Below are 19569 nucleotides of genomic sequence, written 5' to 3'. Positions count from 1 at the left end.
TATTTTCTGAGTTGATTTAAGCTTATCCTAGAATGCATAACTGTGTAAGGCCCTTGGTATGCATATAGCTTTTTAATTTCAAATGTAAAAAGTGGCTAGGTAATTTAATGTCACAGGGATGGCTAGCTCATCTTGCATTTTACACACATATTTAAATAAATCTATGCACAGATACACATGTGTCAGCATATGTATGTATGCATGTGTATTTGTAGATTTTTTCCTCGAGCAGTAATGAAGTGATGCATTGCCGGCAGTACAATGAACTATGATGCATGGTGTCTGTCTTTATTGAGCTTACTGTGCTGTCAGAGATAACTTAATAAACATATACCCAAGGTTAAATAACAATACAAGACAAGAATAGGAATGGCAGGAGGCAGAACAGTCAAGAGCTGGTCTCGAACCACCATGGGCAAAGATCTCTGGGTCTACACTGGTTTTCCCAGCTGCACGGAGGGCTGCGCTTGGAGCCTCTTCAAGGGAACCCCGGAGGATCAGCCATAAGCCTCAGTTTCTTAGTTAAGCTACAGGTCCAGCAAGCCTCCTGTTTCAAGAGCTAGAGATTAATTTTAACTGTTTTAAGACAGGGGCCTAAGTTGCAAAGTTCCATCTACTTAGATCATTTGTTACTAGCAGAGTAATTACACATTCCTAAATTTTAATGCAGGACATTGAGTACAGAATGATCTCCTCATAATAATTCTCATTCCCCTAAAGTCTATTTCAGACTATTGTTGTTCCTTTAATCTCAAAGGCAAAGTATAAAGATCGTAAAATCTAGAATATTTCAAAGGTCGTTGAGTAATCAGCAAAAGTTAATCAATTTGCGATGTGGATTTTTTTTTTATCACATGTCTGTGCCTAAGGCCAGTGAATCAAACTAAGTGGATTTAGCTCTTTAAGCTACCATGGAGGGAATGGCCTTTCCCTTATCAGTTTATTAGGGTTTTCTCTAATCCCAATAGTTGATTCCAAATAATCCACATATATTGGCTGACGATGACCTCTCTCCTCTTCCATACTAATTTTCCATTTTAATTGCCCAATATTAGAGTCCATGCCCTACCCCAGCTGGATCATGAAGTGCAGCCTTAGCTGAAACCCCCACAGATCTGACCCAAAGCTGCATGATTATTATGACTCTTGGCCTTTTCTTATATTGTTCATCAATATTTACAAGAACTATGGTCTATGAATAAAGCATAGCTCAGGAAGTTATTCCTACGGGGTTGGGGTGTGTGTGTGTGTGTGTGTGTGTGTGTGTCTAGTTTTCCTACTGGCCGTTGAAGAAGAGGAAAAGCCCCAACTTCATGGTTCATACCCTAATAGATTTCACTTCCTACCCTATATTATGGTTATCTTTGAATAGAATTTTCTAAAAATAAACATATCCTTCTGAAATGATTTCTTTTGGGACACATGGGGTAAAAATTCCTAGCTTTAGCATATGTGTATGTTATGAGCCCTATACAAACACGCTAATTGGTAGGTAGGTGTGCATGGATCCCCACACTTTCCCACATACACATCCCTCTTAAACTTTATATTCTCTTTCTTATTTTATTCCTGGATATAGGGACTCCGGGCCATTTTTTTTCCAAGCAGAGATTGCAGACGATGGACTAGCATCCTACCCTACCTCAGTTAAAGAGGAAAATTTGATGTCTGGACATGTGTAGTCTTGTGGAAAGGAACCTTATTTCACTCATAGACAAGAGCAGTAGTATGGCTAGCAGTATTTCCCCAGAGATGGTCTGATTTAAAAAAAATCGATATCAACTCTTGACACATTTTCATTTACATCAGCGCATGGCTTTCAGTCGGGGCACAAATCAATAGGCAGCTTTTAACACTGCCCAACTATTTCTTACTATTGGGCTTCAGGCAGACCATTTGCTGTTAACATACCATGTTTCTTGGGGAGGAAGTTTAACTGTTTTTCCTGTGACTAATCACAATAACCTAAACTGTAGCATTAATCACACGACATCTTCTTCATCACCACTTACAGCCAATTGACTTTTTACTTAGTGAAAGTGTTTGAAGGAGGCGACAGTTGTTCTGAGGGGGTCAAGAGTCAATGGGAAGAAGAAATATTTAGTTCCAAAACATATATAGTATATGGCTTCTAAAGTTGACACCATGCCGACAGCCGTTACAAGCCTTACTGCTTTGTAGGTAGGGTCTCGTGCACAAGATGGAGAGTAAGATTTGTTTAAAATTAAAATGTTAGCTAAGAGTCTTAGCATTTGGATTGAAAACAATTAATCTGTGCCTTTCTATAAGCTAAAAGTCACATCCAGGGTAACTAGCAATTGGCAAAGTGTTTTCTCTAACTTTTGAAAGTGAATTCTTTCTTTCTTTTTTTTTTTTTTAAAGATTTTATTTATTTATTTGAGAGAGAGAGAATGAGAGAGAGCGAGTACATGAGAGGGGGGAGGGTCAGAAGGAGAAGCAGACCCCCTGCCGAGCAGGGAGCCCGATGCGGGACTCGATCCAGGGACTCCAGGATCATGACCTGAGCCGAAGGCAGTCGCTTAACCAACTGAGCCACCCAGGCGCCCCTTTCTTTTTTTTTTTTTTTAAGCTAGCATGAAAATCCAGTTAGGTTTGATGCCATACGAGATTGGAAGGCTCTGCAGTTTGGCAGTCGCGATTAAATCTAATATCTACTTCATTACTGTAGCTACTCAGATTTCTAAATAATGAATAAAATTCTTACATTATTCAGAAGCCACAAAGAAAGAGGTTATTAAGCTGAATAAGCAGAGACTCACAAAGGTTTACGATATATCTAGGGCAATTCCAAAGCACAAAAGTAACATATTTTAAAAATATATGAAGAGGTAACCTCCGATATTATATTGCATTATTTTTATATTATCCCCAAATAGCAATGATTTTTTTTTTTTTTTTAGAGCAGTGCTCCCTTGGGACACTGGTCTCCTCAGATACTCCCTAAAAAAGAAGTATGTTGTAAAATCAGCTTGAGGAATGACACATCCCATCTTAGTGATTTATAGTGCCTAATGGTATATCAAAGGCTCCAAAAATACCTTCAATCAAAAAGACTGTGTATTTACTGTAGCATTTCCTGTACTGCCTGCCCGTCCTGGTATATATTATTGAACTCCCAGCTTAGAAATGGTTGCACATAACCCATTCCACCTCAGGACATCAGGCGTTCTCTTGGCACATAAGCTGGTTCTGGAACCCTACATTTGGTGCCGAAATGGGAGCAGATCTGTAGATCTCTAGGGCCTGCTACCGTTTGTCTCCTCACCCCTACCCTCTGGAGCATGACGACTGGTGTTGCACACATTTTGGGCAGGGTGGGGTTGGGTTCTGGACGCCTTGGGAGCCTAGGAGGAATCCTGTAGTGATGGAGGATGGTGCCAACCCGGGTAATTTGAAAGGTGGTAATAAACCTTGATGACAGTAATTATACCCTAGGAAGGAAGAGTGAGGCACTCTGGCTTGAATGGATTTACACGGTCTTGGTTTCCCCTTTTAGAACGCTCAGTTTCTTGGATTGAATGCTTGTGCCAAACAGTCACATGATATAACCCTATTTCAAATTCTATCATTAAATTACATCATAATGCCAGCATGGGGAACTACAGCCAGGACTGTGTAAAGAAATTTAAAATCGGGCTTTGGAAGCATGCATTCCAGAAAAGCCCACCCTTCTGAACTGCAGATTATGACAGTGCGCCCTTCTTCTGGGGAACAGAAGTTGCTGGACCAAGACAGAATTTAAAAAACCCAAATAAAAATGTTTCTTGGAACTCTACACTTCCGATGACTTAGTTATGGTAAAGATATTTCAAAATAAAATTCCAACTCACTGTAAGTTAAAAATCAATACCACACTTTTTAGGAAGAGACCAATTATATTTGAAAAAGGCTCAAATAACAATTGCCAAAACCTTTGAGAGCTTCCATTTTTTACTTTGTTCAGTTTCAACCTCTTGCCTGAGTTTTAAGACTTTCTTCTCTAGCAATGTGTGTTAAAGCAAGATATAGGGGGAACTTAAATTTTTTTAATAAGTATGCCTTTATTTTAATACGTATTACAATTATATAAGAAGCACACCAACCTCTGAAAAATAATGAACATTACTTTTAGGGTGAGACTTAAGTAATCACAAAAGGAATCAAAAAGTAACCTGATTTACGAAAAAAATATAAGTAAATAATAGTATAGGTGGTAGGGGGATATAAAAAAAACTCATGAAAATGGACTGTGAATGGTGTCCGCATCTGTGAACTTAATTCCACAGCCCCTAGCTGACGTCAGAGAACAGTCAGCAATTCCTTACTGCTTGATTGACTATATTCTTAGCATCTTATCTAGTGCTCTAATTTCCAAAGCACTCCTACACATTGTATCCCCTTTGATATTTAAAACAATCCTGAGATCCAAAGGAGAGAAGCATTTGACTTGCATTTTAAAAATGCTTAAACCACAGAGATTTGTATAAGTTCTAAAAATCCTATGACAAGCAAGTGAAAAAGCTTGGAATTGTACTCCCTTCCTCTGATAACTAGTCTGGGTGGTGTATTTGGAAAAAGTACTAACAGCTAAGGAACTATGCACATTCAGATTTCCAGACAAATGGACACTCTTTGCCTTTTACCTCTGTTGACTAATTATAGGTTGAGTTTAAGCCCTGAGAGCTACAAATCACACTCATCATCTCCTTTTCTGAGCATCAGTAAATGTTTACATCAGTAGTGCTGGGTCACTCGAGTCTGGGTCCCCTGTAGCCATTTTACTCTGCATTTTTTCCAATTTGTTCAGTTTGGGGTTTTTCCAGGACTGGTCCTAGTTCCCTAGACTCTCTTGGACCCTGCAGAATCCTACACTTCACCTCCTCTCAAAAGCCACTCTTGGCACCACTTGAACGGAACTGATTTTATCCTGACACTTGACTTGATTTTGTTCAGCTCTCTGTTAGGCATGAATGATGCAGGTGGTGGTCTTGAAAAGTTAATGCAGCTCTCCCAAAGGCCCACCTGACTTCTTTACCTTTCCTTAGAAAGTTCTGAATAACTAGGATGCGGGACCAAATGCAAAGGAACAGGAGAATACTTTTGGTCCAAATTATCCAAGGATTAAGGGTACATCACAGGACATTTTTGTGGCTTTGAATATCCTCCTCCTCAATTCAGGCTTAATGAAAGCCTCAGTTTTTGGCACCCTTCATCCATTCACTTAAAACTCTTGACAGATTTTGTAGCCAGTACTTGTGCTCTGCGATACCTCTCACCCCCTCAATTCCTAAAAGCACGTTCAATGCTCCACAAACCTCCGTAGGAAAAGCCTAAAAAGTTTGTGCTTCAGACCTGGTGAATTTTTTTTATGGCCTCCCAGTGAAGAGTGAACCACTGTCATAGCTGTTAACAGTGGCTACATTATTATGTTGAGGTGACTTTAAGGTTAATAGGATAATTGGGAATGAAAAGTTTTGCTTAGCAGAGGGAAAAATACTCTAGGAAAAAGGAGGCAGCGACCCAGATGTCTATGGATAGCTTTAGGAGAGCTGAAAAAGCCACACAATCCCTCAAAAGTCTTCCTGAATTCTGAGCCAAAGAAATTTTAGTAAAATTTTAACTAAAGCATGTGTTAGCTGGCATTGCTACTGTAGGCGGCCACGTGGTAGAGTGGTATTGTTTGGTATTTCGAAGTATGACTGTCGTCATCCATGAGGGATTCGTAAGTGGTCCATCTGTTCTGTCTTATACAAAGGGTAGCATATTTTACTATTTTTCTGATCGAAGTTTCCATTTGTGGTGTCTTTGCTATTGTGATATAATACTGGTCATGCTTTTTATTTACATTCATTTGATCGGGAAATGTAACCACAATAACATTTTCCCCTGTGAAGAAATATTATTGTCAGCTTAGACATAATTTTCAAGAATTAAATTCGGTGAAGAGTGTAGATTCCTTGTTCTTCTAATCACTACTGTCCCCATTTTCCTTAGGATGAGAATATAAATCTGGTGTTAGAACTAGCTGCTCAGGTTTTAAATTCCTAAACAGAGGCAGGTTTCCATGTCAACAGATGTTTCTATACAATCCTGCACACGTCTCCTTCCTCATCTGGACACATCTCATGTTATACAACTAGAATATTTTGAGAAAATATTCTTACTTGTCTTACAAAACTACCTTAGTGAGATCAAATTAACATTGCAGAGAAGAGACAGATTGATGAAATAGGTTGCACACGTGTTCTTTTATAAATGGACTTGCCTCCTTATGGCATTAGCAAAATTTACATTGATTAACCAGTAAGCTGTAATGTTGTTTTCGATCTGAACTGAACAAATCAATTTTACTTAACACTAAGTTTTCTTGACTTTGGGGTGTTTAGGGTAAGTAGATATTATATTGCCTGTGGGAAAACACTACACTTGTAATTAAGCTAAGGAGGTAATTTCATGAAAAGAAGAAGAAATTAGGGCAAAGTTTTAAGGATAATGGGATTTCCAGAAAGGCAAAAACTCTCCCTACTTGAATGAAATAAATTACATTATCATCCATCATATGACTAATCTAAGAGTAGCCATCTCTCTGTTAAAATAGACCTATCGAATGAAATGATAAAATACCATCATTTAAGAGAGGGATAACAAATTAAGAAATACTATTAACAAAAGAACCCTGTGTGGAGTTGGCATTCCCCAAACGTTCCTTGAACTGAATAAACAAAAAAAGACTTGCATAAAAGACACTCATCCTTCTCCATTTGTAATATGTTCTATTTGTATTTCTCCATGAACAACAGCACAGTCAAAGCTATATATAATGGACATATACCCACATTTTATTTATTTTTATTTTTTTAAAGATTTTATTTATTTGACAGAGACATAGCAAGAGAGGGAACACAAGCAGGGGGAGCGGGAGAGGGAGAAGCAGGCTTCCCGCCGAGCAGGGAGCCGGATGCGGGGCTCGATCCCAGGACTCTGGGACCATGACCTGAGCCAAAGGCAGATGCTTAATGACTGAGCCACCCAGGCGCCCCTATACCCACATTTTAAACATATTACCTATAACTACCTCTTTTATTCAGTACAAAAAATGTTGTCCTCATGTGTGACAACTCTAGATAAAATGACTGCCCAGAAGAGATGTCCAAATAGTATGGGAGAATATTTAGGATGAAATTGAAACTTTTCTTTTGACAAAAATTCCTTGCTACTTTAGAGTTGAAGCTCATACCTGAATATAGTTGAAGCTTATGCAAGAATTCACTTGTTCATGATAATTATGAAATGTCAGGTATATTGTGAAAGTTGGAAATAAAGATAAGGTTCTGAGAAAGTATATAATCATCTATTCTTAAAAATAACAGAAAAACTACTTGAACATTATTTCTGTCATGGAAAAGTTACAAGTAAGATACAAATTCTATAAGGTTGTTATGTATTTTACCAAATCTTAGTTTCTGTTACTGGTGCTAAAATTAGAAGACTAGCAGATGGCATATTAAAAATAATTCCATTAACCACATCTCAGAAATTGCACAAAAAGACTTGTGTTAGAAATCATATTGAGAAGTAATTGGCAGCAAACATAAATTATAGTCTTCTCCAATGCCCAAATTACTGACTAAAATTGAGTAAGGAATTAGAAAGAAAACACCATATTTTCCTGGCTATTTTTTCCCCTTCTCTTGAGTTTCAATTTCTGCCTTTTTAGGAAGAAAAATAGCAAAATATTAAAAAAATACATCATGATCAAGTGGGGTTTATCCTAAGAATGAAAAACTTTTAACATTTGAACATCAAGTAATGTGATTCATCATAGTAATAGACTAAAAAAGAAAAACCATATGTTCACCTCAATAGATAGTATAAAAGCATGTGACAAAATCCAACATCCAATCCTGATGAAAATCCAAGCAAATGAGAAACTGAAGGGAATTTTCTCAACTTGATAAAGCTCATCTACAAAAAACCCATAGCTAACATCATCCTTAATGATGAAAGATTTAATGCTTTCCCCATAAAATCAAGAACAAGACAAAGATGTCTGTTCTCACCCTTCCTGTTCATCACTGTTTGAGAAGTTCTAGCCATGATAATAAAGCAAGAAAAAGAAAACACAGATTGAAAACGCAAAGGTAAAACTGTCTCTACTTGTAGACAACAGGATTATGGAGAACGATGGAATCTATAAAAATTACCAGAATAAGTGAATTTACTGAGGTTGCAGAATATAAGTTCAAGATATAAAAATCCATTATATTTGTATATACTAGCAGTGATCAACGTGTAATTCAATGCCATTGCAATAGCATACACATATGGAATATTTAGGAAATAAATTTGATAAAGGATATGCAAACCTGTAAACCAGAAATTATAAAACATTGCTGAGGGAAATTAAAGAAGACCCAGTAATGAAGGGGGATATATATTCATGGGTTGGAAAACCTGATATCGTCAAGCTGCCAATTCTCCTTAAATTGATTTATAAATTCAACATAATCCTAGTCAAAATCTCCGTATGCTTTTTTTGGGGGGGGGGGGTAGAAACTGCCAAGAGGATTCTAAAATTCATATGGAAATTCACTGTCTTACAATAATCAAAAGCCAATTTGAAAATTAGAACAAAGTTAGAGGACTAATACTACCTGATTTCAAAACTTATTATAAAGCTACATTAACTAACTATATATAACTGTACAACTGTACCGTGTGGCACGGGTATAAAGATGGGCGTATAGATCAACGGAACAGAGAGTTCAGAATAAACTCACATATATCTGGATAACTATTTTTTGACAAAGGTGCAAGGCAATTTAGTGGAGAAATGATCTTTTCTTTCTTTCTCTTTTTTTAAAGATTTTATTTATTTATTTGACAGAGAGAGAGAGAAAGCACAAGCAGGGGGAGTGGGAGAGGGAGAAGCAGGCTCCCACTGAGCAGAGAACCCAATGTGGGGCTGGATCCCAGGACCCTGGGATCATGACCTGAGTCGAAGGCAGAAGCTTAACCGACTGAGCCACCCAGGTGTCCCAACAACTTGATATCTATATGCAAAGAACAACTTGGATCCATATCCTGCACCATGCACAGATATCAACTCAAAACATTCTAGACCTAATGTACAACCTCAAATTATAAAATTTATAGACAAAAACATAGAAGAAAATCTTTGGGTTCCATCTGTATAAAATTCTAGAAAATGAACTTTAATCTATAGTGACAGAAAGCACATCGGTGTTTGCCTGGGGGAAAGAGGAGTAGCAAAAAGGGATGGTTAGGAGGGTATATAGATATATAGGTATATAGATATAAAGGAGGGTAGATAGATGATAGATAGATAGGTGGGTAGATAGTCCAGGTCCAACCAGGAGAGGGAAATAAGTAAGTCAAACAGAGAAAGTTTAATACACAGAATTATTAAGTATACCAGGAGATTGGAGTAACCTGGGATGGCTAGTAAGAGGTAAAGAGAACTCTACAGTAATAGCAGATATAAGGAGCACCTATCACCCTGTATGCTGAGATTCGACTATCGGGGGAAAGCCCCAGTACCACCCGCCTCCTCCCAAGGTTGAGGTATAGACCTTGCTGGAGAGGGTGCAGCTCTGGCTCACTGGAAACAAAGAAGAAACAAAGAAAGCTGCTGTGTGCGGCATTGGTGCGACCTGACCGAGATCCATCCTCTGCGGTGTCTGGGGAGCTGCTCATGGGAAGTGTCTTACTGGAGGCACTCAACTAAGAATGTGGCCAAGGGTGCGTGGGGGAAGCTTCTGAGCGCCTGGTGCTGCAGGCTGCTGGGCACTGCACAAGCCTGGCCCAGAGCACGGAACCGAATCCGGAAGCAAAACCCTTTCCTCCTGTGATAGCTCTCCAGCACCCTCTACTGACGAAGCTAAACAAGGTGCCGGCTGCAAAAATGGCCCAGGTCCATTTTCATGGCGCAGGCAAAAAAGACGCATTTGGAGCTGAGAGGCAGTAAATCAATAATGGCACAAAGAGATTACAAAGAAGCACAAGGAAATTTTTTTTTTTTTTTTTTTTTTGCGGGGGGTGATAGATATGTTCATTATCTTGATTGTGGTGATGGTTTCACAGGTACATACATATGTCAAAACTAATCAAATTGTACATTACACTATGAGCAGTTTATTGTACGTCAATTATACATCAATAAAGCTATCAGAAAATGTATACAGCATTTCTCTACTTCTCTCCCAATAGAAGTAACCTTTGCATCTATTAGAAGCTTAAGTGGAAGGTGTTTGTCTTTATGTATTTATTATTTTTTCACACCAAGAGATAAAATTGCTGACTATTAAGGACCCCTTGCTTCACTCGGAGTGAAATCCTCTAGATCCACTCTGATTTGAGTTCGGGAGGCAATTCTGACTGAGAAAACTCACCCCCACTTGTCTGTCCAGGGGGGCCAGGGATTAAGCAAATCTCCTTTGCAAAAATTCAGGGCCAGCCTCAACTTGGACTTGGTTCTCCTGAGCACCTACGGTCTGGCTACAGCACAGTCCCTGCCCCCCATCCCTTCCCAGCCAGGTCTTGCTTCCTGGTGTGACTGGATATCCCTGGACCCTTGAAGCCCCCCCTTTCTTGGAGGGTGGTGTCCACGGCTGCTGCTCGTTCAAAGATTTAGAGCATAGACTGAGTTACAGCAGTGTTTGCTACCTTTGCAGTCTTAGAAAGTACTGACTGCCCTTCCCCTCACTGCCTGTCCCCTGTGTGTTGAAGAACAATTCTGCATTCATTTAATTTTATTTAGTGACTACTAGATGCAGGTATTGTGTTAGTTATTAAGGCTAAAACAATGAACAATGCAGACATAGTCTTTGCCCTGATGGAGCTTACATTTAGTAGAAACTGTAGAGCGTATGGGCAGAAATCTCTCTCGACATGTCATGTCATTCCTCAAACTGGAATTACCGTGTGCTTCTTAAGGGCAGGGACTCAGAAATGGTGCAGATGGCATTTCCATATACACCACCTACCTACAGAACATTCACCTTTTTTGGATGACCTTTTGCTAGATGAGTGCTTACTGAGGAGTTGGGCTGTTTTCCCCTCAGTCTACTCTAAATTAATCTGTCTAAAGTAATTAAAATTGTTTATGAAATATATGACTGTGGCCTAGAGTCTATATATTGCTTTATTTCCCCTGACACTTTACCCACCACCATCACTAAATGAATCTCAAGCTAGTGACCTGGGTAGGCGAGGGTGCCATGGGGAGTTGAGGCATGCTTCAGTTCTTACCTAAATCAAAAAATAAAACATGCTTTTGACCATGACGCTGTGCCCATGGCTGGGCTGGTTCTGCAGGGATGTGGTCTAATTTGTCCTCATAGACGTAAAATTGTTAAATGTTAAAACTAGTCAGCAGAGACCATTTGACTTGAGAATAGTGATACTAACCCCAGGCCAAAAGCAAGTCCGAGAGGAGCAGTGTGTGGGTCCTACAGTCAAAGAAGTCTCTGTGGAGAGGCTGGGCTTCGCAAGATGTCCAGAAAATTAAGAAGCTGAAAGAAGGAAGGATGGATGTGAGAATGCGGACAAATGTGTGATGTGGGATGAGACATGTGAGGCTATTAGAAGTGTCATGGAAGTAATCAGATGAATTTTTTAACACTGCAACTTGTATTTGCATATTCCATAATGTAGTGGCATCTATTATTTTAGCAACATATTTAAAAGATGTAGTTTCTAGTTAAAACAGCAATTTGCTTCTAAATTCTCTTCAAAAGGCACAAGGCAAATCCTTATTATCTAATAATATTATTGTAATCATTACATTTAATGAATTATTGACCTCGGAGCACATAACATGCCATTCCATTATTCTCCAATTTTGTTCAGTAGCTTTTTCATCCAACTCAGATTCATCTCCAAATTATAGAGAACATACAGATCTGGACTCTTGCATTCAGTAAGCTGTCATTTTGTACTGCCTTGGAAAAAAGTATATGCAGAGACCTGAAAGAAATTAATGATATTTTAATAATGTGACATGGAAACCATGCACTTCACAGACAATTTTGTACTGGTTTCAATAGAGCAGAACTAATTCAATGCTTTCTGGGCAGAGTACACTAGAGAGGAGTCTTTCAATGAAGACTGCAATGAGATGACCCACATTTGTATTGCAAAATAAACCATGAAACAGTTTTAAGTTCAAAATAGAAACATCCTTAGCAATTTAGATACAGAATGTTCCCTTGGTACCACAGAAGGCATCCCAAGTCTCTGCCACACTTTAGTGGAAGCAGGTATACATAATTTTCTAAGCCATTGACTAGTCCCTGAATAGAATGGCTACCCTCCTCACACAGAGCATTGGCCTTCTGCATTGTTGTTCTGGTCTCTGCTTCCCTGGGTGACAAATCCCTCTCCATGCACAATCTTCCTACCCCCACCCACCTGAGGCTGGAAGGGGGGTTTCCTTCTCACAGGTCCAGAGGCCAGGGACAGAATGTGAAACTGGGTTTACTTTTCAAAATGGGTAAATGGCACTTATTCTTTTAAATAAAAAGCACCCTGGAACCTTGCTGTCTCCTTGGGTCAATACTAGGTATCTGATTTATTCAGGGGGAAATGACTTGTGATGAGTTTGTTTGGGTCCTTCAGTTTCAAAACTCATCAACTTTGCCATTTCCAATAATCCTAAGTCTCTGAAACCCCATTTTTAAATCTGCTGCTCTATGACCATCGCTTCCTGTTCTTCCAGCTTACTGATTCCAGTTCTCTTCTCCAGAAGTTTCCTGATCTCACTGAGACCCATCATTCCTGGATATTACTAGTTTGTCCCCTTCTAACCATCCTTTCGAAATCCCCACTCTCTACTTACAGCTTGGATTCAATGGCTCAGCCCTATAACCATTCCTTGAAAACACTCTTAAGTTTTTCACTCTCCTACCTTCTCTTCGTCATTCTTCAGCTGGCGAAACTCCAAACAAGGTGTATGCTATGGATTGAACTATGTCCCCTCCTAATTCATAAGTTGCAATCCTAACCTCCAATGCAACTGTATTTGGAGATGGGGCCTATAAGGGGTAACTAAGGTTAAATGAGGGCACAAGGGTGGAGCCCTGATCCCATACAAGTAGTGTCCTTATAAGAAGAGACATCAGAGAGCACTACTCCCCATCCTCACCATATGAAGACAGAGCAAGAAGGCACTTGTCTACAAGCTAGAGAGTTCTCACCAGAAATTGACCATGCTGGCACCCTGATCTCAGACTTCCAGCTTCCAGAACTGTGAGAAAATAAATTTCTGTTGTTTAAGATGCCTAGTTTATGGTATTTTGTCATGGTGGCCAGAGCAGACAGTTACAGTGTTAGGCAGAATAATGGCTCCACAGAGATGTCCACAGCCTAATCCCTGAAAGTGTGAATATGTTAGGTCATGTGGCAAAGAGGAACTAAAGTTGCAGATGTAATTGATGTTGCTAATTCGTGGACCTTGAGATGGACAGATTATCTTGCATCATTCAATGGGCCCAAGGTAATCACACTGGAGGCAGAAGAGGGAGAAGCAGAGGGCTGGCAGCATGTTGCTGGCTTTGAAGATTGAAGGGAGCAGTAAGACAAGAAATGTGCTCAGGAAGCTGGAAAAGGCAAAGCCATGGATTTTTTCCTGAGGGTCTCCAGAAGAAACACAGCCCTACTGACATTTTGAATTTAGCCTAGTGAGACTCATTTTTGAATTCTGACCTCTGGCAACAGAATAACTTTGTGTTGTTTAAAGCCACTAGTTTGTGGTTTGTTATATGTAAGTTTATGGTATGTTATAGCAGCAGTAGCAAACTAATACCCATGCTTAAATCCAACAACTATCTACTTAGTCTATGCCACAACCCACAAAGCTGTTCCCTGGAAAAATTACACAACCATGCTAACTGGCCTCACTTCAAATAGGACTATGGAGGCACCTGAGTGGCTCAGTTGGTTAAGCATCTGACTCTTGATTTCAGCTCAGGTCATGACCTCAGGGGCGTGAGATCCAGCCCCACATCAGGCTCCATGCTCAGCACAGAGTCTGCTTGAGAGTCTCTCCCCCTCTTCTCTCCCCCTGCTCACATGGTCTCTAAAATAAATAAACCTTAAAAAAATATGACTCCATGTCAAAAGTGACCACTTGACATTTCCAGACAATCTGATCACTTTTCTATAAATTAACTTTCTCTCCAAGATGATTATTTCATATCTTTTCTTTTCTCACATCTCCAACTCTGTCTTTCCTCAATCTGCTCTCTGCTTGTGCTTATTTCCTCACAGAAAAAGATAATTATAAATAGTTGGTAAATAGAGCATCTTCCTACCATTTCCCTAATCTGCTTCTATTGCTACATATGCGTTTTGTCTTCCACATGTTGTAGAGGATGAACTGTCCATGAGCCAATCGGAAACCAATCTCTTCCATTGACTCCTGGATCCCAACTCTCTTAACTTCTCAGGGGCCTCCTTAATGGCAGTAACACTCAGTAGCCCAGGCAAAACATGTAGAAGTTTTAATTCCACTTTCTCCCTCACAGACCACATCCAGATGTATAAGTATTATCTGTGTGCCCTGAGCCCAATGACTTCTCACATCCCTACTGCTGGAGTCTAGTCCAGTTCCCCTCTACCTCTCACCTGGACAGATACAATAACCTCCCTGTCTTCATTTTCCATGGCACTATATCCTTAATGATTTTTTTAAAGATTTTATTTATTTATTTGAGAGTGAGAGAGAGAGCATGAGCTGGGGGAAGGGCAGAGGGAGAGGGGGAAGCAGACTCCCTGCTGAGCAGGGAGCCTGACGTGGGACTTGATCCCAGGACCCTGAGATCACAACCTGAGCCGAAGGCAGTGATGAATGCTGGCTGTCTCTGCATTTGTTGCTCATGCATTGATTTGGCTTCTCAGATTAGAATAGAATAATCTTGATGGTGGAATCAATTTATAGTTCTTTAAATCACTGTACCGAGTACGTACCAGGTTCTCTATGAATAGTTTGATTCATTGGTGCATTTTCAAGGGAGTCGGGAATCGTGCTTGCTTTATTGGGGTTTTCCTTTCCTCCACACCTAACAACACATCCACATCCTACCTTATTCACATACTGTTATTTTTAAGTGTTAGCCATGAGTCTGGGCATAATCATTCCCATTTGTGATTTACAGAAAAGAATGTTACTGAAGTTTACTTGATGATAATGATATAAACTCTTAAGAGCTTTTCAACAAAGGCTTAGTGGCTGAAGATCCAATGGGACTCCATAATAAAGTGATCTCCCACAGAATGGGATGCAAAAACAGGAATGCTGTAAGACTTCATTAAGTCATTTGGCATTACATAAAGTCACACATTTTTCCATTTAGAAAACTTTAAATACTTTAAATCTGACTATGTGCAGGTTATAGGTCCATTTTGTTATTATGCATGTGCTTTTCTGATTGGTACAATACTCATGCTTTGATTTTTCTTCTTCTTGACTAAATTAATCACAGAATAATATACAAAAGAAGTGATAAATATTATTAAGGGGATGACAAAAAGCTTTAAAGGAAAAGCTGAAGTTAAAAGTATAACAAATAGTTGTTTATTTATTTATTTATTTATTTATTTATTTTTTTTTTTTTAAAGATTTTTTATTTATCTGAGAGAGAGAATGGGAGACAGAGAGCATGAAAGGGGGAGGATCAGAGGGAGAAGCAGACTCCCCACTGAGCAGGGAGTCCGATGCGGGACTCGATCCCGGGACTCCAGGATCATGACCTGAGCCGAAGGCAGTTGCTTAACCAACTGAGCCACCCAGGCGCCCCTATTTATTTATTTTTAAACGATTTTATTTATTTATTTGAGACAGAGAGAGAGCGTGAGAGCACGAGCTGGGGGGAGGGGCAGAGGGAGAGGGAGAAGCAAACTTCCCACTGAGCAGGGAGCCTGATGTGGGGCTAGATCCCAGGACGCTGGGATCATGACCTGAGCCAAAGGCAGACGCTTAACCGACTGAGCCACGCAGGTGCCCCCAGATAGTTGCTTTTTTAAAAAACTTCTACTGACTAGCTGTTCTGTTGTAACTTAGACTCAGTCATAGGAAAATACACCCTTTATGTGTTAAAATGAACACACAAACAACAAGAACAAAAAAAAAGAGAAACAGCCTCATAAAAATAGAAAACAAACTAGTGGTTGCTAGTGGAGGGGGGCTTTGATGGTGGGATCGGAGAAATAGGTGAAGGGGATTACGAGGTACAAACTTTCAGTAAATAAATGATGTGATGAAAAGTACAGCATAGGGAATATAGTAAATAATATTGTAATAACTTTGTATGATGACAGATGGTGGCTAGACATACCATGGTGAGCACTTCATGATGTATATAATTGTTGAATCACTATACTGTACACCTAAAAATAACATATTATATGCCACCTATACTTCAATTAAAAAAAAAAAAGGTTACATGAAGGCAAAGGCCATTCACTCATTCAGCAGATCATCTTTGCTATTGCCCTTGTAAGCTTTATAAATCCAAGGACATTGTCTACATCGTTCAGTATTGTTTCCCAGGTTAGTGAAAGTGGCTGTCCCAAAGTCAAATGCATAAATGCTATGTATGAAATCTCAATTATTACCCACTGACAAACTATGAAATTCAATCATCTATATGAGAATATGTTTTAATTTTTATGCTTTCCCAAATATTTCTCTCTCACATGAAAAATATATGAAAATAACACATGAATATTAGAGTGGTTAAAGAGTGTATTTATTTCCTTGAAGATAATTTATTTAAAATCCTAATTTTCTAAATAGACTGGAAAAATCTCTTATTGACACATTCAGAACAAGGAACAACGACGTTTATTGGAAGATGGGGATGAAGTATGTGCAGTAAGTATGTATAACATGAACCTGGCAGTCTTAGAACTGCTCAGTTGAATCACACTATTCTCTTAAAAAGCTTAACCAAATCTTTATTAGCTGGGCTTAGCTCTGCTGTTAGGAAAAGAGTATTATACATCCATCTTATCATTATAGCAATGATAAGATGTTAACCTCTATGGAAGGGGCAACCCACTGACTCTAAAAACCTATTCTTTCTCTTATACCACAATCCCTCTATAAATGCAAAAAGCATAGTGTAACTAGCTGTGATCTTTCCTCATATTATCTTACAAGTTCAAAGAGATATGAAATAAAATCAGAAGTTGAACTATTTGAAGGAAGTTGTCTCTCCTTTTATTTTTTGTTTGAAATTCTGTTTAGCATTGAAGCAGGCTTCTGTGATTGAAGGTGGTAAATGATAGATAGGGTTCAATAGAGCTCTATGGTGAAGGGTAAGTATTTTAGTGTGCCCGTGACCTGATCCAAAGGCTATTTCTATCAGTTTGTCATCTAGTACAGAGAAGGTTAGTGAGGTCATGTTGATATATGATCTTTTATGCTCTGAACATACCACTGCAGTTGAACTGGCCCTATAATTCTCATTAACATCAAGCAGTTATCTTTTGATACTAAAGAATAAAATAAAACAACTGCTTTGTTTTTCCCCAAACTCTAATATAAAGAAAAGTCAAAGCTTAAAGTATTTAGGTAGAGAAATTTAGAGCATTTTTATTTTTACCCATAGAAGTAAAGATAGCTCTGGCATTCTCAGAAGAAAACCAAATAAGATCACATGGATGAGATTGCTGGTGGGAAGTGTCTGAACGTTAACATCACCATGATAAATATTTAGTTCTAGTAGAGAATGAGATTACCTTAAAAATGTTCTAGCATCTTAGTACACATTCCAAAAGGAATAGAGTTCTCTAAAGAAAGAAAATGCCAAAGAGATGGTAAGGCACGGTGGGATGAGAGAAAAAACTGCCAGCCAAGGAATTAGAAAAGCTGAGTTCTAGCTTCTGATTTGCTCCAGTACAAGGTAAATGACATTCAGCAAAGATCATACCTCTTTTCACCAGTCGTTTCTTGCTTGAATTTCATGAACCACCTCCTTGAATGTTTCTGAGTCCATCCAAAGACCTACTACCAGGTGCCCAAATCCATCTGCCCTACAAATCTTTCTAATTTGGTCAGATCATCAGTGGATCCAACAGCATTAAGAATAAAGTGAATAATTTTTAGCAGGCTATACCAGGTCTTTCAAGGTCCAACCCGTGCTTACCTCTTTGGCCCATCTCCCTCCACTTCCCACCTTCTTCCCCATCCTCCTACCATGCAGAGCCATTTGAGCTTCTGTTCTTTTACTAGAGCTCCATTTCCCCCACCATTGATCCAAGTAACTCTCACTTCATGAGATTAAGTAATGGCTTAATTCACCTTAATGGCTGCCTTTTCCAAGAAGTTTTCTTGACCTTTCCTTCTGGGTTTGGTATCATTTTTTGTTATATTATAGCACTTACTATAAGAATCCACTTACTGTTTTCCCCCTCCCTCCACATGTTAGATGAATATTTGTTGGCAAATGGTATTAAATAAATGCATAATCAATGAATGAAAATCAACTCTCCTTATTGCTATTAGTTTTGGGGGGAGGATTGGGGAATGGAATTGAGTCACTGGCTGATACCATCATTAAGAAATCAAGTCATCAGATACCTAGGAATAAATCTAATCAAAGAGGTAAAGGATCTATACTCTAGAAATTACAGAACACTTACGAAAGAAATTGAGGAAGACACAGAGAGATGGAAAAACATTCCATGCTCATGGACTGGAAGAATAAACACTGTTAAAATGTCTATCTTGCCCAGAGCAATCTACACTTTCAATGCCATCCCTATTAAAATACCATTGGCATTTTTCAAGGAGCTGGAACAAACAATCCTAAACTTTGTATGGAACCAGGTAAGACACTGAATCACCAAGGGAATGTTGAAAAAGAAAAACAAAGCTGGGGGTATCATGTTGCCTGACTTCAAGTTATATTACAAAGCTGTGATCACCAAGACAGCATGGTATTGGCATAAAAACAGACACATAGACCAATGGAACAGAATAGAGACTCCAGAAATGGACCCTCAACTCTATGGTCAACTAATCTTTGACAAATCAGGAAAAAATACCCAATGGAAAAAAGACAGTCTCTTCAATAAATGGTGCTGGGAAAATTGGACAGCTACATATAGAAGAATGCAACTGACCATTCTCTTACACCATACACAAAGATAAACTCAAAATGGATGAAAGACCTCAATGTGAGACAGGAATCCATCAAAATCCTAGAGGAGAATACAGGCAGTAACCTTTCGACATCGGCCACATCAACTTCTTTCAAGACACATCTCCAAAGGCAAGGGAAACAAAAGCAAAAATGAACTTTTGGGACTTCATCAAGATAAAAAGCTTCTGCACAGCAAAGGAAACAGTCAACAAAACTAAGAGGCAACCCACAGACTGGGAGAAGATATTTGCAAATGACATTACAGATAAAGGGCTGATATCCAAGATGTATAAAGAACTTCTCAAACTCAACACTCAAAAAACAAATAACCCAGTCAAAAAATGGGCATAAGACATGAACAGACACTTCTCCAAAGAAGGCATACAAATGGCTAACAGAC

General features: G+C 39.0%; 1 protein-coding gene across 4 annotated transcripts in view; it reads right to left on the bottom strand.

Annotated features, from left to right (window-relative positions):
- HS3ST5 (heparan sulfate-glucosamine 3-sulfotransferase 5) overlaps positions 1-19569 on the bottom strand; it is a 271378-nt gene that overhangs the window by 37836 nt on the left and 213973 nt on the right. The window contains exon 4 of one of the 4 annotated variants that reach the window (XM_036074703.2): positions 11431-11534. The exons of the other annotated variants lie outside the window; for them this stretch is intronic. The gene's annotated coding sequence lies outside the window, so the exon portion shown is untranslated. The remainder of the gene's footprint in view (positions 1-11430; positions 11535-19569) is intronic. 4 annotated transcript variants of the gene reach the window in all.

The sequence above is a fragment of the Halichoerus grypus genome, chromosome 9, assembly GCF_964656455.1.
Source record: "Halichoerus grypus chromosome 9, mHalGry1.hap1.1, whole genome shotgun sequence".
NCBI classification, from domain to species: domain Eukaryota; kingdom Metazoa; phylum Chordata; class Mammalia; order Carnivora; family Phocidae; genus Halichoerus; species Halichoerus grypus.
The sequence above is the reverse complement of the archived record's forward strand: the minus strand, read 5'-3'. Positions and strand labels throughout refer to the sequence as shown.